Genomic DNA, 25,894 nt, shown 5'->3' on the forward strand with positions numbered 1-25,894 from the left:
AAATGTTGAGGGAATTCATCACATAAGTGAGAAATACTGTTTTTTACTATTCACTAAAATAGGGGTAAGCAAACAGTTTTTCTGAAAAGCTGGATAGCCAATAGTTTAGGCTTAGTGGGCCCTAGAGACTCATTCACAACTTACTATTCTCATAGCATAAAAACAGCCATATACGTTAAACAAATGGTGTGTTCTAATAAAACTTTATTTAAAACAGGTGGTGGGCTAAATTTAGCCTGCAAGTCATAGTGTGTTGACCCCTGTATAAGACGGTTGAGACCTGGGCTGAAGATTTGAAGTGAGTGTCAGAGGTTTGGCTTTGTCTTTGCAAAAAAACAGGAGAGGGCGAATGCCAATCAGAGATAAGGAAGAGGATAGGGTGGAATGACCGTGTGACTTTAGAAAGGATGGGTGGGCTGGGGCTACACTTACATTGCTTTGCTAGTCTCCAGTGATCCAGAGTTACTCCCTCTCTGTGATCCCAGAGTGTTGCTTATATTTCTGGCTAATCAGGGGTTGTCCCTCCCCCTAAACTGTGGACATTTTGAGAGCAAGGTCCTTGTTTTATGTATTTTTTAAGTAGCCTGATTTTCCTCATTTTCCAGCTTAAAGATCATTTTCTTTAACTGTAGACATTTGTCCCTCACTTCCCTGGGACACAGTGAGAGCCATTTCCCAAACCTGGACTGCAAATGCCAGGCCTGTCTCACTTCGTGTTGAGTCCACCCAGGCTTGTGTCACCCTTTGAGGGTTGGTGACTAATGTGGTAACTGTTAGCCAGTCAGAGAAGCTGAAGTCATGTAGCAATTATGGCTCTCCACATACACACACCCACTGTTTTATCTGTCCCCCTCTATCTCCCCCCATCTTCCTGTCATTGGAACAAAAAAATTCTCTGACTTCACATGGCCAACACAGCTGTCCAACTGACTGAACACACAGAAGCAAATGAAGTCAGTGGAAGAATGAGTCACTACACAGCAGTGTCTTTTACACTTGCCTCCAGCCTCCCCCACCTGCTCCTGACTTGGGGTTGACTGCTCCGGAACCAGCACTTCACCCCCTCTCCAAGGGCAATGTGCACGGAAGAGCCCTTTTGAGACAGGAAGTAACTCACTTGGCAAATTTGTTGTTCATTCCTGGTCCACCTAGTTCAATAACATCATTAAGATCCAATGAGGAGATAGTGGGGCTTAAGGGGCATAGACAATTGAGCAGCCTACTGGTGTTTAAATATTTTCTAGAAAAAAGACAGACAATATACAATTTAAGAACCGCATCCATACATTTAGTTATAGCCTGATAATGTTTCTTGAGTCATCACACGGAGTGAATCTATAACCAGGAAAACACATAGGAACCAATGCTAATCTTATTCCTGAAGCTGTTGTCCATATGAATTCACGAGAAGTCCTGAAAGTAAGCATCTTGCAGGGCAGATGGTACTGCCTGATCATCTAAGTTGAGGTTGGTAGTTTTCATCATGATGGTTTTATCTGGATCAGTGTTGGTATGGATTTAAAATCTATGAGTCAGATCTTCAATAATAATAATATCAATGATATGATTAACAAGCAATTTCTTTTCTTGCTGTGATCCCTGTTTTTCTGTTGTGAATTTCTCCTATCTTGAGGATGATGTAATCACAAAATGGGAAGGTGAGACTGGTTGATATTTGTCTTATGCTCATGTCGACTACATTTTCTCCTTTTTTGTGCCGTTAGTCAACCATCTGGATCTCCCTTGGATCATAACCCTTGGATCTCCCTCTTTCAAAGTTCTCTTTCTTCTTCTTTGTAGCAGGCCTCCCAGGGGACGTGCTTAGATTCTTAGGCCAAGGAGGAGAGAAATATACAAGACTGAAGCTGGAGGAGCAGCTGCTGGTTTACCCGCTGCCAAGACTTGGCAGCAGGTCCCTGGGGAAGCAGTAGGCACCTGGTTCACACAGGACCAGCACAGCTGGTCCAGGTTTTGACTGGCAGAGCGTGGCTTCCTTTGTCACCAAAGTGACTGGCCCTATGATTTTGCTACAGCCTGCAGAAACCGAGAGGGACACAGTGAAAGCCGTACACCTCCACGAAGCAGGTGCAAGTCACATTTCACTAATGAACAATGGGCACTTTGCACACAGGAGGCTTTGATATGAGTGCTAAAAAGCCCTTCTGTTGGACAGGCTGTTGGCTGAGGTAGGCAGCAGTGAGAAGCATTGGGAAGGATTCTCTATCCAAGAAAGTTGGTGCAAGAGCTGTCATCAAATAATTATTGCAGAAGCAAACATTCTCATTCTCAGGAATCTTCTTGGAGGAAAGCAATGTGTTTATGGGGGTAAAATGTTCATGAAACCATAGATGCCCATGATTGACAGATGTAGTCCAGAAATAGACCTCCATTTCTGCCCTGACCACCTGTGACCACCATATCAGTACGATCTGTTTGCTTACCCCATGCTTAAATATTTCTGATAAACATAGATCCTGGTAATCCTATTAGTCCCTCAATCAATGGATTCTATATTTGGACCATCCCCCAAATGAATAAAATATTTCTTCCATATTAAACTTAAGTCTGTCTCCTACATATTAGTTTTAGTTTTGTCTTATGGAGAGATATGGGACAACTGATCTTGAGAAAGAGGGCATCCATGTGGGAGCCTTTCATGTATTTGAAAGCCACTCTCATGTCTTCCAGCAAATGTTAATAGGGTATCTTTTAATAAATTAAAGAACAAAAGTAAATACATTTATAAATAAAAATAAGATAAATGGCTACTTTTATGTACTAAATGGTACCTTTTCCCTCCACAGTGATTTCAAAGGCTCCATCCAAATACATTGTCTCCTCCCCTAAAAAATCAGCATAATTGCAGGCTTTTTATAATGCAAAAGATCTTAGAGATCCTCTTGTCTAAGCCTTCATTTCACGGATAGGGACACAGAGGTTTATCAAGGTAACAGCAATTTAGAGTTGAGACAAGAGGCCAAGCCAGCGTGGGGTTGTTTCTGTAGGTCTTGTTGCCCTGATGAGGTCTGCGATCTAGTGCGAGAGTGACTCTGATTCCACATGCAAATTGTCCATCCCACTCTTTAAGCACATAGGACTTCCATTGTCTCACTCTCGTTTCTCTACAACCTGCTCTCAGAGGATAATCCGATCTGAGGCATCATGTGAATTTCAGCCCATGGGTTTCTATTCTTGTGAATATTTGAATTATTTCCTCTCACTTTTCATTGAGAAGTGTAGAGTATTGAGTAAGGGATTTGAGGCCTCATAAAGCAGATGAGGGAGGGGCATTTAGGGAGAGAGTAAGGAGGGTATGTCTGCAGGAGGATTAGGTCTTCTTGGGGCAAGGACTAGGGTATTTCCGAGTCTGTAAGGACATGTTTCGTATTGCCAATGCCAGATAAACAGGAGCATATTCTGTCCATGTGAATCCTATGGCCACAACTGATGAGTCTAGAGGCAAACCCCAAAGAAGGACCAGCACAAGCAAAATATTGTTCAAAAGCTGACTATGGGTCTGGTGCGGTAGCTCATGCCTGTAATCCCAGCACTTTGGGAGGCTGAGGCGGGTGGATCACGAGGTCAGGAGATTGAGACAATCCTGGTCAACATGAAGAAACCCTGTCTCTACCAAAAATACAAAAATTAGCCGGGCGTGGTGGCAGGACCTGTAGTCCCAGATACTCAGGGGGCTGAGGCAGGAGAATGGCTTGAACCTGGGAGGCAGATGTTGCAGTGAGCCGAGATCGCGCCACTGCACTCCAGCCTGGGTGACAGAGAGAGACTCCATCTCAAAAAAACCAAACCAAAACAAAAAAACTGACTATGCTGGAGCCAGAGAGGTTCAAGGCAGTGAGAATAGAATCACATGGTCACTGTCCATGGAGCTGTATAACAGAGCAACATGGCTGCAGACACTGCACCTGAGCGGAGTAAGTATGCCGGGGCAGAGGAAAAGGAGGAGAAGGCCTAACTGGACATGTGCAGTTGAGAGAGGGTTATTCAGTATTGAGGCTTACAAAGAGAAGGGTGTGTGTGTGGAATAGGAAGGGATACATGAAGATCCCCTGAAGGAAAGAGAGAGAGAGACATGGGTTCAAAGCCTCATATGGGAAGGTTTTGAGCCATTGTGTGAGCAAGGATCTTTGTGCCTGGGAAGGCTTTCTGTATTGCCATTCTCGGGTAGGCCTGGGAAGGTTTTGAGCCATTGTGTGAGCAAGGATCTTTGTGCCTGGGAAGGCTTTCTGTATTGCCATTCTCGGGTAGGCCTAGAACAAGTGGGAATATAACGTTGCAGAGAGAAAACCATCACTGTTTTCCAATCCTGGATCAAATCTTGGAAGATAAACTTGTTTGGGTGGATAGTCTACAGTAGATAGACTGACTCCCATGGTTACTCTACCACCTAATGAGCTTCCTCTCCTTGTTGGGGCTGGCTCAGGACCCAAACAGCGTCAAACCTGGGGCTATCAGGTCTTTGAGAATCCAGCTGAACAGGGTCTAGAAATGCAGGGAATGATATTACAGGTGTTGGCAGCTGCACATTTTCTTATTTTTCTCTTTTTCTCACCTTATCAAAACAGATCTGTCCTATGCATCATATTCCCTGGATCTAGCTGTTTGTTAAGGAACTAATCAATTAATTTTGCAGGAACATTATGACTAATTAGAGTATAATGTCATTATCAGAACACATTTGGCATCGATGTGGGAATGGAAATGAGAAGTGAATTTACTCAGAGGAATGGACAAACTGGGGATCAGGGTGTATGTGAGTATGCGTGTATGTCTATGAGAGGCAGAGAGAGAGGGAGAGGGAGAATTAATAAACCTAAGAAAATGATTCCTCCATAAGAACTGGAGTTCTGAGTTCTAAGACTGAAGATGTATTGTAGATCTCTCTCTGTCTCTTCAGGCTCTGCACTCTTCTTTACCCCCCAGACGTTTGCCATTTCCCCACTGCTAATAGGTTTCAAGACTGCCCTACTCCTTAGCAATGTTGTTTTGCCTAATCAATTACATTTGATTGGGGGAATATATATATATATAAAATTTTTTTTTGTTTGTTTGAAATTGCCATTTTGAATTGAGTTGATATTTGCCTCCATTTAAAAAAGAAGTTTTTGGCCTGGCATGATGGCTCACGCCCGTAATCCCAGCACTTTGGGAGGCCGGGGCAGGTAGATCATTTGAGTCCAGGAGTTTGAGACCAGCGAGGGTGACATGGCGAAACCCTGTCTCTACCAAAAATACAGATTAGTCAGCTGTGGTGGTGCACATCCGTGGTCCCAGCTACTCGAGAGGCTGAGGTGGGAGGATCACTTGAGCCCAGGAGCTGAGATTGCACCACTGCACTCCAGCCTGGGTGACAGAGTGAGATCCTGTCTTGAAGTAAAAGTAAATAAATAAACAAATATAAAGGAGAAAAATTTGAGGCCGTAAACCTTCCCTTCGCTAGTTTTAGCACTTTAAATATGCATAACTGAGTCGGCAGTGTGCAGTTTTGTTTCCTTTTATTTTTGGAGTGAACTCTGCTCTTCATTCAAAATTGTCATAGTAGATTTGGGCCCATGAACTCCTAAATATCTCTGCCTTTCTGCCTCCTGGTGAGCCACATGCACCGCTTTCTTAGACTTTAAGTTGATGAATGCCAATTCTTTTTCTCCTGGTTTTCTCAGAGAGGTTGGGAGGGGGTGGAAATGGTGTTTAGATGCACTCACAGATTTTACTTTTACTGCTAAACTTTTTATTTCAAAATTTTCTGCCACTTGACATTACTTCATCCATTTTTAGGGGGTCTCTTTCTCAATTATTTTATTTATTTCTGCTTTGCTATTGTTGGAAGGTTTACAGGGGGATTTTCGACCTTTATCCTGACGTTTTGCAATTTGTATTTTTATATCATTTTGCAATTTGTAATTCGAGTTTTGTTGCAATCCTAAGTTGCGTAAATGGCATCCAGCCCTCAGGATTGAGGTTTATAAATCATGTAGATTCATGTTTTGAGCCAGTTCACCTTCATTTTCATCAGAGAGCCCATGGGTTCAGGTGGGGAAGCAGATGAATGTCCCCAAAAGCCTTCCTCATTCATTTTGGACTCACTGGTCAGTTTCTCATTCTTCCTTCAACATGGTTCTGCTTGGCTCTGGTTGCCCTGACAGAGAATTTGGGGACAATAAGAGAAGAGCCTTGAATTCATCACATGATGGAAGCAAAATTCCAGGAAGAGCATATTTCATTTTCATGGTAAAGTGGGGAGTGGGTGAAGGGAGTCAGAGTAGAGTGAGATCTCTTGTCCACCCACTGAGCTCTAGTCTCATGTTGTACATAAAATTGTTCTCGAGTTTTTGAGCTTTGAGGTGCCTCCCACCCCAGAATCCCTCTAGCATTTATTGCCCATTTCTCTCCTCTGTTAATTGGAATGTTTTCTGTATTCTAGGCTCCAATCAGTTTAAAGTCCTTGCAAAGAAAGAGATTGTGCCCTGTCTCTCAGCATTGACCACAGCAGAGAGCCTAGGATGTGAATGGGTGTCAATATTCATCTGCTGAATGAATAGGTAAATATTTTTTTGTCCCCAATGCAATATATGGTAGGCATTCAATAAACATTTATTAACAATTACTAATAACATATTTAAAATCACTGGCCATTTATATAGCTCCACACTTTTTTGTTCTGTGTGAAGCCTGCTGATTTTTCCTTGATTATTGGTAATTCTTGATTTTGTTTTTTGGAAACAAATAAAAAACAACTGGGATTGTTCTTTTTTTTTTTTTTTTTTTTTTTTTTGAGCAGAGCTTATGAGAGCTGGACTGATAGACTTAATACCACATTGGGAATGTATTTAGTAACAAACTAAGATAAATATTAGTTCTGAGACTGTTAGGAGGAAGATGGAAAGTCATCAGTTTATTGTATCTGTGCCAAGAATCAGCTGACCTTGAAACTTTCTCTGTTGCGGTCCCGTTGATTGATCAGTAAATCAAGAAGCTCACTGCTAGAATTTCTGTTTCACTTCATGTTATGTAGACGCAGAAAAGGTATATTTTCTTGCCTATCTTGATAGTAGATAATTCAGGCCAACTCAGTGTTATCCTTGAAAATATCACCATCACTAGAATAGAAAATCGTAAAATGAGTACTTTATCTGAGGTTCCCAAGAATTAATTGTTTACTTGAAGCTAGAGGGCGTAAAATGCAATGCTTTTGGATAATTCTGTTACGAGGTAATCTCCTGGTGTTTCAAATGGTGGCACAGCTGCTGTTCTTATCTTTTAGTGTACGTGTCTCCCTTTTTCATTTTGTGTCCCCACCTTCCCCAGTCAAATACTCTTTCAACCAAAACCTGAAACATGGCTGTTGTCATCTTGGATGAATTTGAAATTCAATTGTAAATTACATCAGTAGGCATATCTGCAGAATTTAGGGTTGTGGGAATAATGGAGAAATAATAAAGAAGTACTCTGAGTACCTGGCACATAGTAGGTATGCAATAGCTGTGAGCTTCGTAAATGAATATTTGTGCTTGAAACAAAACTATAGAAACATAGGCAGCAGCTAAGAATCATTACGTGCGGACCGAATTCAAGTGCCTCAGTGACACGAAGGACTAGAGGTGACAAAATGCTGTGTGTAGGAAGTAATCCCAGATTGATGCAGGCAGCCCTTCTGAAACCCAGAGAGAGAGTCTTCCAGAATACATGGAGCTAAGTGGACTCCATATGAACTTTAAGTAAGTAGTGGTTATGGCTGGAACCAGGCAAAGGACACTCTGGCCTCAAAGTCTTGTTCATCTTTTTTGGCCAGGCTTTTATTTTTCTTTATATTAAATGTTTTATTCCTTGAGGAGTGGAAAAGCAATATTTTTCAGGAAAATGAGCCCTGAAACTAAAGCATTAACCAGGATCTCCTCAATTTTCTAATGGTCTCATTGTGCTCACACATTGCATCTAGGGTTTTTTTTTTTCTGTTGTTGTTGCTGCTGTTTTTCTCTAGATTATTTAAAACTCAAGTGAAAAATAAACTTTGCTTTTTTTAGGGGGAAAGGAATGAATCTCTCATTCTGATGTTATATTTCTTCAATTGATCAGTGGAAGATGCTCTCACTCTCCCGCCCACCAGTTTCACTCAAAACCAGTCTTCGCCATTGCTAAATAACAAGTATCCTCACTGTAATCGTAGAGCCAGATAGAAAGATGGGTCTTGACCTTGTACCCGAGGACCAGTAAGGTTGCAGTCATTCAGAAACAGTTCCAGAGCCAAAGCTTCCCTATTTAAAGTACCTACGTCCAATTCTTTAGAGTTCAGCTTGGTATCAAGTTGAGCCTTCCTGTCACCTCTCAAGGGACAGTGGCAAGCTCTTATGTAGCACTTGTCCTAATTTTCTTGCTGATATCCATGTCCCCAGAACATTCCCTTCAGTTGTGTGGGAAGGTACTTCTTTCTTTGTTCTGCCTGTAGTTCCTGGAATGATTTGAATGTTTGTTGCATGCACAGTATGGGCTTTCTTCTGAATCAGGCTTTTCACTCTGACTTTGTTCTTAATTTTTTTTTTTTTTTTTTGAGATGGAGTCTTGCTTTGTTGCCCAGGCTGTAGTGCAGTGGCATGATCTCGGCTCACTGCAACCTCGACCTCCCGGGTTCAAGTGATTCTCCTGCCTCAGCCTCCTGGGTAGCTGGGATTACAGGCACGTGCCACCACTCCTGGCTAATTTTTGTACTTTTAGTAGACACGGAGTTTTGCCACATTGGTCAGGCTAGTCTCGAACTCCTGACCTCAGGTGATCCACCTACCTCAGCCTCCCAAAGTGCTAGGATTACAGGCGTGAGCCATCACGCCTGGCCTGTCCTTCATTTTAAGCAGTGGCTACAGAACACTATACAAATAGATTGAAACATTCAGCCTGATTCCAAAATTACTTGCCCATTCTCACTTCCCATTATTCCCTTTCAAGCAGGACTGTTTTTTCCTGTCTATGCCTCTCAAATTATCCCCTATGAGTTGGAGGCTTTGCTCACATAGTTAGCTCCGTCTGGAAGTCTTTCTCCAACTTTGCATGTTTAAGTTTCTAAACATTCTTCAGTGATCAGCTACTGGCCCACCTTCTCCATGAAATCCTTCTGGATGTTTGTAGCTGGAGACACACTCTCCCTTCTTTGCACCATCACATCTATTCTACAGTATGTTGTGCCAATAGTGTTTATGTCTTGGTGGACCTAGGCTGTCACATTTTTGGAGGCGGGACTTTGCTTTCTTGAGGTTGGTTTCCAACCAAGAACCCTCTTAGAGAAGTTGCTCATAAAGGTTTATTCAGGCCGGGCGTGGTGGCTTATGCCTGTAATCCCAGCACTTTGGGAGGCTGAGGCTGGCGGATCACCTGAGGTCAGGAGTACCAGATCAACCTGGCCAACATGGTGAAACCCTGTCTCTACTGAAAATACAGAAATTAGCAGGGCATGGTGGTGGGTGCCTGTAGTCCCAGCTACTTGGGAGGCTGAGGCAGGAGAATTGCTTGAACCCGGGAGGTGGAAGTTGCAGTGGGCTGAGACCAGGCCACTGCACTACAGCCTGGGTGACAGAGTGAGACTCCTCAAAAAAAAAAAAAAAAAAAAAAAAAGGTTTGTTCAATGGATACATAAATGCATGTTGGAATAAAATGATCTGTTTGCTAGACTATTTTCATCTAAATTTTGAAAGTACATGGACACAGCAACAGTATAGGTAAAGTGATTTTCCTCATTCCCAAGGCCGGATGCATAAACCAAAGTATAAAGAAACAGGTGTGTTTGTAGGTGCATGTCTGTGCTTTGGAGAAAACATAAGTTGAAGTTAAAGTATGAAGCAGGTGTGTGGCCGGCTGTGGTGGCTCACTCCTGTAATCCTAGCACTTTGGGGGGCCGAGGTGAGCAGATCAGCTGAGGTCAGAAGTTCAAGACCAGCCTGGCCTACATAGTGAAACCCTGTCTCTACAAAAAATACAAAAATTAGCCAGGCATGATGGCAGGTGCCTGTAATCCCAGCTACTTGGGAGGTTGAGGTAGGAGAACCACTTGAACCCGGGAGGCAGAGGTTACACTGAGCTGAGATTGAGCCACTGCACTTCAACCTGGGTGACAGAGCGAGACTCTTGTCTCAAAAAAAAAAAAAGCAGATGTGTTTGTGGGTGTATGTCTGTGCTTTGGAGAAAACTTAAGTTGAAGTTTTGGAAACTAGTTTAAAAAATAACAGTAACTTCATAGTATATGTAGTCAATTATTTCATGCAAAGTATTCCATGTCCTGGGAATAGATGTCTTGGTGTTCTCCAAAACCTGAGAGATGTGTCGCCCCTCTAAGTTTGGCTTCAATTCAAATTTCCTAGAGTTACAACTCTAGGCCCCTCGGGAGCTGACTCATGATTACTGTTAACCCTTATTAATTTTTCTAGCACTGAAACATGTACTTTGACTTTTTTTTTTTGTTTCTTAAAGAACATAGTCACATCAGAGAACTTTCTCCAACTTCTTTCCCCTCAGTATTCACTATTCCAAAGTATTTTCATAGTGGAAGGCAGCAGTTTTATACCCTCTGAGTTAAATTTAATTGCTACTTTATAAACTTCCAATGCAATTCTCTTTTCTTCTTTGGAAACAGGGGATCTTTATGGCACAAACCTTTCTAGTGATTAGCAAAATTTCAGTAGTAAATTTACAAATAAATAAATTTGATTCAGAAAAGCCATGCACTGCACATAATGAAGTTACTTATAATAGGAAAATCTAAAGAACTAAAATACAGACTCTGCCCTCAAGGAACTCAAGGCAGCAACTATGACGGATACATTTTAAAAAAAGAAACATAGTCCTATGTCATATGTATACAATATAGCTATTAATAAAGAATATACAAAATGAAGCACTTAAGAGTCTCACAAGGATACTGTCATAATTAGTGAGATAATGTGGAGATACCTTGATGAAACTGAAGGTCCATTTCTGTTTAGTGGGGATATCAATGGCAGTTGCATAGTACGTCTATTTTATGGAATAAATGAGTTAACAGGGCTAAGGCCTTTAAATACTGGCTGGTACATGTTAAGCTGTCAATATGTGCTAGCTGTTTTCAATGGTCATTTCTCTTTGCTATGAAAAGAGCTATTGCAAAGCTCTTCATAAACAGATGATAATGCCACCATTTCCCAAGTAGGGAGAAAGACTTGGTAATAATAGTTATTCAAAGTATATAGAATATGTTGCAATAAAGGATTATGCCACTTAGAACTGTAGAGTTATCACTATTGAGAAAAAGAAATCCTGGTCTTTTTTCCCCCATTACAACTCAATTAAAAAAGGAGACCCTTAGCGTCAAACACGTAGCCTGCACACAGAAACATGTCTGATTGACTTTCAAAGACTCACATAAATTAAACAGCTCTTGGATAACATCAAACCTAACCAGTTAGTTCCCAGGTCTCTATATGAATTGCCACATAACTTTATGCCAAAATGAATGGTGGTGGCTATGTCTCCTGGATGACCAAAATCAGACTTAAGGAGTGAAAAAATAAACACAGCACATTCTTTATGGCCACATCAACAAAATGAAACAAAATGATTACTTATTTTTTTGGATTATGTTGATGATAGATATTGTAGGCATATCCACTCACTCTCAATTTTATTTTTAGTCACCCAGTACAGTCAGGGTTACACAGTGAGGAAAAGTCCAGCTGAGTGACCTCGGAACAGTTGCTATCAGTGCTGGACATCAATCTCACCCTCTCAGATCAGAATATACCTCTCTTGTTCCTTCTGGAACTAAAAAGCTACCACCCAAAGAATATAATTATATTGTGGATACAATGATTTGGCATTCATTTCAAAGTTTCTTTTAAAGGAATAGTTTAAAGTGTGTGTGTTACAAAGTGCAGAGCATTGCTCAATGTTGATTTGTCAAAAGATGACAATTTAGCCCTTGAAATAAACGTTTCCCAAAATAGCAGCATTTGGGAAACTTTGAGCTCTGTTTCAGTCCTTTCACATAAACTAAGAGGTCTTTCACATTCTCAGGGCAGAATACTGAGCAATAGAAGAAACGAGAAGTCCTCTGTCTCCATCCCTCTGCCTGGGGACCCACTGGACTATTATTAGCATGGGATACAAAATAGATTTGGTAAACATTGGAAAAGTCTTGCCAAGCAGCGTCTCAAAGACATATGGTCTTTTGTAAGTGCCATGATCATTATAAACAAGCAAGATGTTCTAATTAAGGAAAAGTCTTTGTAAGGCAACTTGTTCTACAACTTAGCATTGAGGTTCCAAAATAGATAGGCAAAACTTTGGGGGTTGGGTAACCCCTATTCCTTCTTCAGCCGGACTCTTAAGACTGAACCGGAGAGCTGCCATCTCTACTTTGACCACTAGAGGGAGGGCAACTACGTGAAATTGCTCAGTGAGGCGGCGGTTTCTCCAATCCACGCGGTCACGCTTGCCTTGTCTCCTCGGTCTTCGCAACAAATCAACCAGTGGTAGAAACTGATCTTTAGCTTTTTGAGAGAGGGGGAATGTACGGAATGTGTTTCATCAATGCATAACAGCCCTCTCTTTCAACTTTAGTTGGGCTTATAGTGTGGGTATTACTTTTTCATTTTTACAAACCTCTGTAAACAAAGCACAGATTTGGTGGAATGAGAGAGTAAATGGCCAGTCTTCTAAGTCCTGCCTTGTGGAGTGTGCCTGGATTTTCTACTATAAAATGATCACTTTTGGGTTGTCATTAATCTTTATAAAGATTTCATGGGATAGAGGTTGGACTAGAAGAACTTTGCTAACTCTTGCAAGCCCAAAATTCAGATTCTGTATCCTTCAACTGGGGTATGAACTTGTCAAGGGTGAGTAAGGAAGTATGACTTACTTATAACACCTACTGCCAAGGCCAATCCCTTAGCAGATGTTCACTAAAGAGTCAATGATTGATGAGACTGGTCGGTTTATATGATTACCTGCCATCTAGAAGCACCCATAAAGAATGGGACACAGTTTTTATGCTCAAGATGTATATTGTCTCAAAATTGTTTTGACTTGTTGAAACTTAGGACAGTAGTGGCTAAACAAAATTCTTATAAACAGTATTCCTTTTCTTCTCTCTGTAACCTCCTCCCTCAACATATGTACGAATATATACCCATCACAGGCAATAAACCCCACACACCAAATACACACACACGAGCACACACACATTCAAGTTTTAAGGCAAAAATCTTTCCCAAAAGACAGTGTGCTAGAAAACAAGCAATTGTGGGAACGAAAGTCTTCCTTATCCTCCTAAAGCAATAAGGAGTACAATAAATAAGAAAACAGAACTATTTATGATTCACTACAGAAAGAGGTATTTATAGGTCTTTTATAGCACCCTATAATTATAATCGTAAAAGGTACAGACTTAGAAATAATTCAGAGATGATAGCGATGTTGGAAATCAGCCTTCCTCTTTGGATTCTTTTTTCTTTGAGACAGGATCTTGTTCTGTCACTCAGGCTGAAGTGCAGTGGTGTGACCCTAGTTCACTGCAGCCTTGACCTCCCAGGCTCAAGCAATCCTCCCACCTCAGCCTCCCAAGTAGCTAGGACCACAGGTGTGCACCACCATGCCCTGCTAATTTTTGTATGTTTAGTACAGACAGGATCACACCATGTTGTCCAATACGGTATTGATTGAACTCCTGGGCTTAAGTGATCCTCCTGCCTGGGCCTCCCAAAGTGCTGGGATTACAGGTATGAACCACTATGCTGGCCTTTTTATTTTTTCTTCCAAAGCAGTAAACTGATGCTAAGGAGCTATAAAGGTAGTTATTGGTGTGTGGGGACCACAATGTAGGTCTTTTTGCTCCAAGTCCATTCTGTTATATCTTGCAGTAGAAATATCTGTGCAAGGCCAGGGGCAGTGGCTCATGCCTGTAATCCCAACACTTTGGGAGGCCGAGGCGGGCAGATCAGGAGGTCAAGAGATTGAGACCATCCTGCCCAACATGGTGAAACCCTGTCTTTATTAAAAATACAAAAATTAGCTGAGTGTGGTGGTGCGAGCCTATAGTCCCAGCCACTTGGGAGGCTGAGGCAGGATAATTGCTTGAATCCTGGAGGTGGAGGTTACATTGAGCCGAGATCGTGCCACTGCACTCCAACCTGGTGACAGAGCGAGACTCCATCTCAAAAAAAAAAAAAAAAAAAAAATTCTGTGCAAGCTGTCCCTAGCATTGAGAAGCTGATCTTTCTATTAGGTTATGAAAGCCAAACTACATAAGTAACAAGAATCTGGAAAGGAAGTTCAGTTGGAAAATATTGCCAAATAAAAAATGAACTAGGACACAAAAAGTAAGCCTTCCCTAAAGAGAAGAATTCTAATAGGAACAAAAAATGCCTAAAAATAAACTATGAAATGGAAGGCTTTATTGTTACTAATTTAGAGCCATTAATAAAAAACATGTAGACATTAAGTAAATGCATGGTTTATATCTTGCTTTTGATTGAGCCACAGGAAGAACTATGAATGAGGATACAGAATAGACTTGAGGCTGCTGTGTCTTTAATTTGATACTGCCCCTTTAATATAAAGAATGTAAAAATATCAAAACCTACCACAGTAATCTGAATACTAATAATAGAGTTGCTGTCTGTGTTTGGTGAGACTACAAATTCAATTAATTCCAATGCTGGTTCCAATAAGCTCTTTATGAGTCTAAAGGGATTATTAACACTGCAAAGTTTGAAAGATTGAATCACAATAACAATTTCTTGCAAGATTTCTGAAGCTTTGAGCAGGCTTGCTTTCATGGAAATAATCATCTATTAACCTAAAGCAGTAGAAGGAGCAAGCAGGAAGAGAGGGAGCAAAGGAATGAGGGATAAAAGGTGGAGAGGGGAATCACATGTCTCATTCTTACTCATCTGCCAAGTCAAAGACTGAGCTCAGTGCCAACGTCAGGTTTGTTTGTTTGTTTGTTTGTTTTTTGGATGATTCCAAAAGACCCCAAAGGATGAGTTTTGTTTAGGATCCATTTTGTAAGACTGGGATATTTGACAAGACTGAATAAGGCTGGGACCTTTTTGAAGTCCACATACGCAACATAAATAAACTGCCTTGGTCTCTGTCTGGGCACCTAGACTGGGCAACGTGTCTAATTGGCAGACGTGGTGCTGCTGGTGGTGGTGCTAGTGGGAGCAGGGAGGCGTCACTCCATAATCTGGCACTAGAAAAAAAAAGAACAGGGCTAGGCCTGGTGGCTCACGCCTGTAATCCCAGCACTTTGGGAGGCTGAGGTGGGCGGATCACGAGGTCAGGAGGGACCATCCTGGCTAACACGGTGAAACCCTGTCTCTACTAAAAATACAAAAAATTAGCCGGGCGTGGTGGCGGCGCCTGTAGTCCCAGCTATTTGGGAGGCTGAGGCAGGAGAATGGCTTGAACCCGGGATGGGGAGCTTGCAGTGAGCTGAGATCCGGCCACTGCACTCCAGTCTGGGCGACAGAGCGAGACTCCGTCTCAAAAAACAAAACAAACAAACAAAAAAAACCAAAACAAATCATTTGAGAACACCCTTCAAAAGAAGTAGGAGCTAAGTCCCTACTGGTTTGTTAAATGATTAATTTAGGTCTAAATATTACATTATCATGGGCAAAATACTTCCACGCAGTTAGGGTTCAACACAGTCTTCACTCATGGATGGCTAGAGGCAAACCTCATCCTTAGCCTGATTCTCTACTTTTGTTTTATTTAAAATGCATTCAAGTCTTTAGTAAATTGAAGGACTGAATTGAATGACTCTTCTATTTCATGAGAAGCTATGGGGGCCCATATTTTTCCAGTGTCTTATTATGTGGTGTTAGGGTCGTGCTATCTTTGCTATAAAAATGCCTTCTCGGCCAGGCACGGTGGCTCACGCCTGTAATCCCAGTATTTTGGGAGGCTGAGGCTGCTGGATCACCTGAGGTCAGGAGTTTGAGACCAGCCTGGCCAACATGGTTAAACCCCATCTGTACTAAAAATGCAAAATTAGCCAGGTGTGGTGGCACACGCCTGTAATCCCAGCTACTAGGCTAGGGCAGGAGAATTACCTGAACCCGGGAGATGGAGGTTGCAGTGAGCTGAGTTGAGATCATGCCATTGCACTATAGCCTGGGCAAAAATAGCAAAACTCAAACAAACAAACAAAAAAACCCCAAAAACCAGAAACAAACAAACAAAACCAAACCAAAAAACCAAAGAAGGAAAATGCCTTCTGCAACACGTTTCCTTCTCTCAGCCTTTGCAGGTGTATAAATCACATCGCTCTGGACTGGGATGGGGTTCTCCCGGTCTACTTTTATAGGAGTCTGAGCTATTTCTTCAGCCTCCTGTTCCCAAGGACAGGTCTCAGACATGCCTCCACTCTGGCTGACTGGCCACGTACTGATGTAGTCATTGGTCCTGTCTATCTTTTCTGGACTTGATAAACTCTCCAGGCTTCTCTACCAATACTACCAATTCGCCACACACCAATTAACCTGTGCCCAGGGTTGGGATGACCCCTCATCTGCTGCTCTGCCGACGTCTCATGTGTCATCTGTTCTGATCCACAATGTCTGGGAACTGCTCCTCTGCCCACTGGTAAGCGCTGGGAGTTTCCTCCCAGTGAGAGAAGGGATGGCAGAGCCTGCAGGCAGCAAGCTATTAGAATGACCGTTTCTTAAATACAACAAGCCCTTTCTTTAAGCCCTTTCCTGTTTCTCCGCTTCCCAAAGACTCCTTTGCTGTATCTATCCAGGATGAAAGTGTTGCCTCAGGCACCTCAAAGATCATTAAAGTGAAAAGCCGGAGAGGGGAGGGGGCCTTTGAAAATCCTATTGCTCCACCCTTCCCTCTGGTCAGTACTGTGGGTCACACAGACCTCACTGATGTCCCTGTGTTTTCTCTCCCATCATCTGTCTTTCTTCCTGGCATGGGGCAATCATGGAGCTGGGTGGGTCCGCCAGAGGGAGTAGGAAAGCATTGCCCAAATGTGGAACCGCTTTCTTACAATGCCTTTATTTTGAGCCATAGGGAGGGTTATGGGAATTAAAAATACCCACTATCCCTTGTAATGTAGAAATGTTATATTTGGGCAAGTTTGACAAATGATGAGAAGAGAAAATGGAAGTGGGGGTAGTAAGAAAACAGACTTCTTGGCACTAAGATTTCGTGGGTCTTGGGCAGCGCAGTTAGATCAATCTGCTTTGCTAGGCTGTGGGCCTGCTGGTTTGCCATAGGAGAGTCAGCTTTTATCACTGCATTTTCATTCTGGTCCCAGGAATCAGAGAATGGAGAAGGAGAATTGCTCACATGCCAGGTAGGCTCGCTCATTTTCACCTGGAAACAGTTGTAGGAGCCATTTCAGCATCTCCTGGCTATTGTTCGTTCAAAGTCCTAGGAAGAGAAGAGGGAGGAATACAAAACCAGAGGGAGAGACTCTGTGTATCCCCAGAGGCTGCCTGCCTACGGAAGGCTGTCCCATGGGCAATGCCATCCATGAGTGATCTCTGCACCCTGAATTCAAAGATCCTGGAGTTGAAAAGACCCCAGCATCATGATTGTTGGGAGAAACATGAACTTTTAAAGTGTCCAGAAGGCCAGGGGAATAGGTGAACTATGTGAACAATAAAGTCAAGAAATAGAGAATTGAAGCAAAAACTGCTTAGGCCATCCCTGAAACCCACCTTCAAAAAAGTGATTACCTGGAATGACTTGACTCCCCATTGCTCTCTACCTGGTCTTGAGCTGGAGTTGCTCTCAGTGAGCCAGGAAAAGAAATAACCTTAAATGTGGGGCAGAGGAGAAGTTGTGTGCTTGGTCTCAGCCTGACTGGTGATTCCAGTGGCCGAGAGGACAGGATAGAGTTTGGAAGAGAGGAAGAGTGCCGAGTAGGATGGGGTGCCAAGGAGATGCTGCTGGCGATGGAGCAGCTGGCATCCTGCTCTCACTGAGATTGGCTGGCCCAGGAGGATCCTAATTACAGCACAACTGCTGCCTCCATAATCACTGTGACAGGAGTGGTGTGGGCCGGAAGGAGATGTGAGATGGAGTTGGTGGCTGCTGAAGAGGATGTTGGAATCATTGTTCTTTGCCGAGGCTTCACAGGGGGCTGCTGCCAGCTGCCTGCTAAGGTTTAAACAGCTGCCACCAAAAAAGGGGCCAGCCCTTCCTGCCTCATCTCCAGAGGATGCACCAGCCCCAGCCTGCAGGTCTGCCTCCGGGCGCTCTGGCTAGAGGGGGATGGCAGGCTTCCAGGGAGGCCTTTTGAGTAGTTCTGTTTATGGGAGGCTCCAGGGAGAATTCAACAGGATGGTGAGGGGCTTCCGAAGAGTTGGCTGGGAAATGAACCCAGGTTAACAAACAACAAAATAATACACTTCTGTGGAATTATCATCAAATCAAAGGAAAGAACTGTGAAATTAATTATTTGAAGATACTGTTTAGGTGATCTCCTGGAGTCGTGTCATCAAGGAGAAATAAATCCCTTCCTCAGCCCTCATGCTTCACCTGAGAGATTTTGTTTCTTTGTTTGTCTGGACAAAGTCCCAGGTTTAAGGGTGAAAAGTCTCTTGAATGGTGACACAAACAGTATGCTTAGGCCACCTTTCCAATGGAGTATGAGAATTAGCTGGGGGCTTCAGAGATAAACCAGGGGTGTCAGAACCAGGGTGAAATGCGTGTGAGTGGGAAGGGGGGCACCTGTGGATAGGGATGTATGCCTTGCTTTGATTTGCTTGTGTTTTGCTTGGCTCTCAGAAAAATACTAAGACTGACCCCTTACAGGGACTTCCAATAAGGCAGTGTTGTTCTCTGCAAGCCTTTTACCAGGTTTTCTGACTTTTGATACTAAGGAAACTTCTGGAAGAAGAAAAGGCACAATGCGTTTGTTGGCCAGTCATGTTCCCCTTGAGAGACAGGCAATTGGTTACAGTGGCGCTGACATGTGACAAGGTGACCTGGTGATGCTCAGAATGGGCTCGCTGGGGGAGAATCCCTGCGCAGTCCAAGAATTTAATAGCTTCTTGCTCCACTTTATTCAGCATAGCACCCATTTTATTGAGCCTCCGGCTCCAATGCATTACATAATCATACTATTTCCCATTGCAGTATGTTGGACCTTCAGGCTCCTATGTATCAAGCCAGTCACTCTCATGCAGTCTTTTCAGGATCCAGGATTTAGCTCTAGATTATGGCTCCTTTTCAGTTGCTTCACTAGATAATAGAACAAAAGTGGTGAAGCTGGGAGGCTGAGATGTCCACATCCTAGTTCTTTGTATAAAAAGCCACTTTATATTTTGAGGGAAGAAACTTTTGTTTCCCAGGCTTTTCTGTTTATTCCTTACAAATCCTTTTCACTTAGTTTATAAAACCAAATGAGACTCTAATAACCATTCCCCTTGAAAGCAGCCAGTGACAGCATCTCTCACATGTTGCGATCAGAGACTGCAATTTCACTGTGAACTTTTAGTTGAGCCTTTGCAGAACATTTGGAAGAAAAGGGGACTCAAGTTTCTTTTCCACACTTCTGGGAGTGTCGTAGACCCTGATGACATTCACAGTAGCCATAAGAGAGATTTGGGCTTTGGATAGGAAGGTGGAATTGGAATTTGGAATTTGGTAGAAGAACCATTTTAATGCAGAACTTTTAAGAAGAGGAGCAGGAATTTCTCTTCTGCTAGTGTGTGCTACATTGTAAATAACCATCCCACCTCCTCATCTTAATGCGCTGTCACTGCTATAACATTTCATGTATCTTTCAGCTTTAAAAATTACAGAATCATTAGAATGATGATGTATTAGGCAAACTGGGCATGGTTTAACTGCAATATGTTTGGCTGCATGGCAGCTGGTTTTTCTCTTAAATGATAATCCAAACAAAGAATCTCAAAGAAGACAAGAATAGAATGGCTGTTGGCACTTTAATGAGTATCACTTTGGAAACAATAATTAGAATCGTGTATTCAGGGGACAAAGATTAATTAATTGAGTAAATAACACCATATACATATATATAGTTTATGGCTGGCCCCAGTGCACCATGAATCAGCTACTATGTGTTCACACATGGAATCATTTATGGCCCTTTGAGTAGGTGGAATGGAAACCACGCAGCCTGGATGGTGTGCTGTTGACATTAACCACTGGAAAGTGTTTTTCTTCCTCTGGGTATTAGAATCTCCCCACCCCCACACTAGCCCAGTATGGTTTTGGCATTGACTACTAGGAATGGGATTGAAGTTAGAGGTGGATGTCTCCCTGTTCCCCAGATTCACATAGAGACCACTCAGACTAATTTAGTTCCTTATAACTTCAAAACTCTGTTTTCCATGTAGGCTAAATAAATTATGTAAAGAATTATGTGATTATTACTGTGTTGTTCTGTTGTGCTTTAACTGGCTTTGTACATACATTTTAAATGTGAGTATACACATTTTTATCATAGCTGATCAAACAGTTGATTTAGTATGGTGTTAACTTGATATTTATATATCAAAGTGTTGAATAACAGGTGAAGTTATGTAAACTAGTGTATATACATGTGGATTAATATATAGACATTACTAATATTTATGAATGCAAAAATTCTCAATATATGACATTAAGTACCAAGATGATCAGGAACATACCACTATTAGAAAATGGTTTCTAAAAAAAATATGGTCTGAGGATATTTTTACTTTCATTGCCTTCTGTAGGCAGATAATCTGCCAGGAATTGGAGGCCTGCCAGGGGGCTTAACAAATGAGGTTTATAAGCCTTTCTTCCATTCATATTGGTAGCAGTTCCTTACTAAGATGTAAATACCATGGCTGGTGAAGTGGAGCCATTAGCATTGCGGAGCAGGTTGAGGGATTTGAAGAAAGGGTTAGGAGAACCATCATAGGCTATGATTGCAGGTCAAAGGCAGGTCAAAGGCAGGAGTTGCTCTTTCCTCCATCCTCTGAAAAGATAGGAAATATTAGCTGGTCATAGGTGGAGAGGAGAAAATCCTCTTGCTTTAAGAGCTGACCACAGAATGTCTTTTGTAGGAAAGTGCTATTGTTTGGCTTGACCATTTTGGTTGGGTAAAGAAAACTGTTATAGCCAGGATGATCTAAGCAAGAGAAAAGTCTTACCTGAATGACTGTCAGAATCAGATGGGACATTTGGAGTATAGGAGCAAGTGGAGTAGAGAGGAGAGAGAAGGAGGAGGAGGTTAGGGGTGTGGGTATGGTTAACAATGGAGAGTCTTAATAGAAGACAAAAATTCTATAGTCATGATAGAGTGATGGTGATATATGACAGCTGCAAGACTTTTAAGAAGAGGAGCAGGAATTTCTCTTCTGCTAATGTGTGCTACATTGTAAATAACCATCCCACCTCCTCAGCCAATGTGACCTAGAATTTTCAGTAAAGAGTCTGTTGTGTGCCATGGCCATGTGTCAGTATTCCTTTTGCAAAATAAAAAAGAAGATGTTGCATCCCATGAATGAGCTGACATAAAAAAAGAGAGAGGCAAATGACCACAAGAAGAGAGACATTCAGATTTTGATATAGAATTGGAGCCAAAGATGTCAATATAAAACATAAGCCTCCCAAGAATCCCCAGAAATACTGAGAGGCTTGCTGGGCTCCCTGCTGCATTTAGAATAAGGTTTGAGACAAGTTGATCAGAATCTCAAAGGCAGAATCACCCCAGTTGACATCTGTGTTACATTTGCACTTTTGCAAAAGCAAATATTTAATAGTTAATACTTTCAGGTTAATTGACTAATTGATTTTGGCTAACCAAATGCCTAGTTCAGGAAAAGCTCAGTCCAAAGTTTGGACATTTATCAGGTCCACGTAGGTTTAGTCTTTCTCTGCTTGGTTTAAGTGATACAATTGGTAGTTGAGACTTACAACTGTCAATTATCTGTTCTCCTGGCAATATTTTAAAAAGTAGGCATGGGAAGAAAATAACCGTAAAGACATTTAATCAGTTAGAAGAATGGGGCTTATTTCTCCCTACCGGGTGATGTTTTCCAAAAAGTCTTCAGAGAGTTTAAGCTGATTAATATTCGTCACATCAAAACCACATAATTGCAGTTCAGCCAGTTAGAATGCCCGTATCTTATGGCACAGGGCACAGCAATCAACTTGTCACCAAAATTCCATTTGTTTATTACTCAAACAAATAAAAGAGCAGAATTGAATATTATGCCTGCTAGTAGTGATTTTTGGGACTCTTATTTTTCCCTGAGTAATTGAAGTGTCAGATCCGGGATATTTCCAAGTGTAAAAGCCAAATCCGTGAGTATGGTAATGGAACACATCCTGGCTATCAGCTATTAATCAAGGTACTGAAAAGTGATGGTGAGAGACCTCATTTTGGACACTTCAGTTTCTTATTCATGAGTTCAGAGGATTTTCTTTTTTTAAATGTCTTTTTCCCCCCTCTGTTCTCTGTTTTTTATTAGATGATCTCATTTTATTGGGACCAACTAGGAAAAATGAGTACATAGGGATTATCTGAGCTTAAGAATGCACATTTATGGAAGTGTAATTTCAGGTTGAAGTATTATTAGACAAACTAAATATGGCATACTAAAAAAGGAGTAGAGAGTAGGAGGTTTGGCTTTAGTTTATACTTTAGTTCTTGCCAGCTCTGGGATGTTGGGCAAGTCACTTAGCTTTTCAGTCACTCACTTATCTAATCTACTGGATGGGGATAATGATACATGTCCTACCTGCAGACATAGGATTGAACTAAATGACAACCTTCCTGCCCTATCTATATAGCACTTTCCCTCCACAGCCCCTTACCCCACTTTATTTTTATTCATAGCATTTATCACTGCCTGACCTTTCACTAAGTATATGCTTGATTTTTTATTATCTGTTGATCCAAATAGAAAGTCAGCTCCATGAAAACAGAGCTCTCTCTGTGTTATTGCCAGTACTAGGGCAGTGACTCACATGTAGTGTATGATCAATAAATATTTGCTGGAAAGACAAATTCTAACTCTAAGATCTAGGATTATAAAACAGAAAAGAGAATCTTGTGTAGTCTGGTGGTTAAACTCAGTTGTCAAGATGCCATAGTTCAAATCTCAGCTCCATCATTTCTGGTCGTGTGACCTTGGGTAAATTAATTAGCTATTTAGGGCTTCAATTTTAGCTTTTGTCACAGGTAAGATGGACGTAATAATATGCCGCATGACTCAAAATTGTTAAATAAATACAATAATTCGTGTAAAGTAATCAGCACAGGATCTGAGTTTAGGTCAGTTGTTGCTATGAGTGTCTGGGTTCACAAAGCATGGACTCACCTTTTCCAAGCTAGGATGAAAAAATTCAGTGGTGTCCCAGAGAAGACTTACAATGACAAATGTTTGTTGTTGTCTTATAATGACACCATCTGCTAGTAATTCAATTTTTAAGATGTAGTTATGTTTGCATTTTTGAGTTGGAAGAACAGACTGAAAGTTCTTTTACCGGATGACCTGTCAGTATCTTATTGTCTTACCGCATGGTTAGTTAAAGTGACAATCAGGATGGGGACAGGCCAAGTTGAAGTAGGTTATGAATTATTTTGAGGTCTGTTGGCTGTTCTTGCATTGCTATAAAAAAATACCTGAGACTGGGTAATTTATAGAGAAAATAGGTTTACTTGGCTCATGATTCTGCAGGCTCTACAGGAAGCATAGTGTTGGCATCTGCTTCTGGAGAGGCATCAGGAAGCTTACAATCATGGAGGGAGGCGAAGGGGGAGCAGGCATCTCACATGGCAAGAGAGGGAGCAAGAGAGAAAGAAGGGAGAAGGGGAGGTACCACATACTTATAAACAACCAGATCTTGCAATAACTCACCACCAAGGAGATGGGCTAAGCCATTCATGAGGGATATGCTCCCATGATCCACTCACGTCCCACCTGGCCCCACTTCCAATACTGGGGATTACAATTCCACATGAGATTGGTGGGGACGACATCCAGATGATATCATTCTGTCCCTGGCCCCACAGATCTCACTTCCTTCTCACATTCCAAAATACCATCATCCTTTTCCAATAGTTCCCCAAAGGCCTCAGCTCATTTCAGCATCACTTAAAAGTCCAGAGTCCAAAGTCTCATCTGAGACCGGGCAAGTCCCCTTGCACCTACGGGCCTGTGAAATAAAAAAACAAGTTGTTTACTTCCAGGATACAATGGGGGTACAGACATTTGGTAAACATTCCCATTTCAAAAGGCAGAAATTGGCTAAAAGAAAGGGTCTACAGTACCCACACAAGTCTAGAACCCAGCCGGGCAGTCATTAACTCTGAAACTCCAAAGTAATCTCCTTTGACTGCGTGTCCCATATCCAGGGCACAGTAGTTTGAGGAGTGGGCTCCCATGGCCTTGGGCAGCTCTGCCTCTGTAACTTTTCCATGCTGAGGTTGCAAGCTGTTGGTGAATCTACCATTCTGCGGTCTGGAAGGCAGCAGTCCCTTTTCCACAGCTCCACTAGGCAATGCCCCAGTTGGGGAGTCTATATGAGGGCTCCAACCCCACACTTCCCCTTGGCACTGCTCTTACAGTGTTTCTCTGTGAGAGTTTTTCCCCTGCAACAGGCTTCTCCCTGGCCACCCATGCTTTCTCATACATTCTCTAAAATCTAGCTGGAGACTGCCAAGCCTCCTTCACTCTTGCAGTCTGTGCACCTGAAGGCTTAACACCACATGGAAGCCATCAAGGCTTATGGCTTGCACCCTTTGTAGTGGAGCATAGGCCTGAGCTCCTCTGAGCTGCTTCTGGAGCTGGAGCAACTGGGATGTGGGGAGCAGTGTCCTGAGGCTGTGTAGAGCAGTGGGGACCTGGGCCTGCCCTCTGAAATCATTCAGTTCTGCTAGGCCTCTGGGACTGTACTGAGCATGACTGCCTCTTAGATCTCTGAAATGTCTTCCAGGTCTTTTCCCCATTGTCTTGGATATTAACAGTTGGCTCCCTTTTAGTTAAATAAATCTCTCTTACAAGTGATTGCTCCATGACCTGCTTGAGTTGCCCTGGCAATAATGCTTTTTCTTTTCCACATAGCTAGGCTGCAAGTTTTCCAATTGTAGGCTCTGCTTCCCCTTTAAATATAACTTCCAACTTTAGATCATTTATTTTATCCCATATCTGAGCATAGGCTGTTAGAAGCAGCCAGACCACATCTTGAATGCTAAGTCAGATGGCCCTGAGCTTGTACGGGACTTAGCAGGATGAAGCTGTGCTTCTGCTCAGACCCAATTTTATTCCTCTGCTGTCTTGAACCCACGGAAACCCCAATAGCTGAAGGAGATTAGGGAGGAATAAGAAAGGCAGGAAAGTAACATTTACTTAGCACCCCTATTTGTCAGTTACTGTTCATCATTTTAAAAAGTGATTATCTCATTAGTCTTTATAATAATTCTTAAAATAAGAATTTTGTTTTTTTAGTAAAGACCTGAGGCTGAGGAAGGTTAAATAACTCACTCAGCATCAATAGCAAGTAAAGACTTGTACAGAAGTTTAAATTTAGACTTTTCTGACTCAAAAGACTGTGCTCTTTCAATTTAAGAGTCTGATCTCCATAGAGAGGGACAGGACGAGGTGGGCTCAGCACTTAGATCTAGAGGAACTCATGCAGAGCATCTGCAGCAATGGGGAACACTGAGCCAACCTGCTTTTTAGGTGGCTCTTCCATATTTCCCTCCAGCTTAACATCTGAACTGGACATAGCCTTAAGGTAAAATCATATAGGCTGATGGAGACAAACTCTGCTTCGTCCTGGCCCCTCACTCCCTAAGACTATGCAGATTTAGGTACTTTTCCTGTGCACTCCCATATGGTACTTTGTGAATGCACCCAGCTCTGTACTTGACTCATTGTTTTCTATCTTCTTATGT

General features: G+C 42.1%; 1 long non-coding RNA gene across 11 annotated transcripts in view; it reads left to right on the forward strand.

Moving 5' to 3' along the window:
* LOC119626796 (uncharacterized) overlaps nt 1-25,894 on the forward strand; it is a 201,514-nt gene that overhangs the window by 38,606 nt on the left and 137,014 nt on the right. For 5 of the 11 annotated variants that reach the window (XR_012089057.1, XR_012089055.1, XR_012089053.1 and 2 more), the window contains one exon: nt 6,440-6,557. The exons of 4 other annotated variants lie outside the window; for them this stretch is intronic. This is a non-coding gene — a long non-coding RNA (uncharacterized lncRNA). Of the gene's footprint in view, nt 1-6,439; nt 6,558-6,961; nt 7,042-25,894 lie in introns of those variants that run through there. 2 more of the 11 variants (XR_005242960.2, XR_012089058.1) reach the window with 2 other exon arrangements.

This window comes from Chlorocebus sabaeus, chromosome 17 (genome assembly GCF_047675955.1).
Source record: "Chlorocebus sabaeus isolate Y175 chromosome 17, mChlSab1.0.hap1, whole genome shotgun sequence".
Classification (NCBI taxonomy): Eukaryota; Metazoa; Chordata; class Mammalia; order Primates; family Cercopithecidae; genus Chlorocebus; species Chlorocebus sabaeus.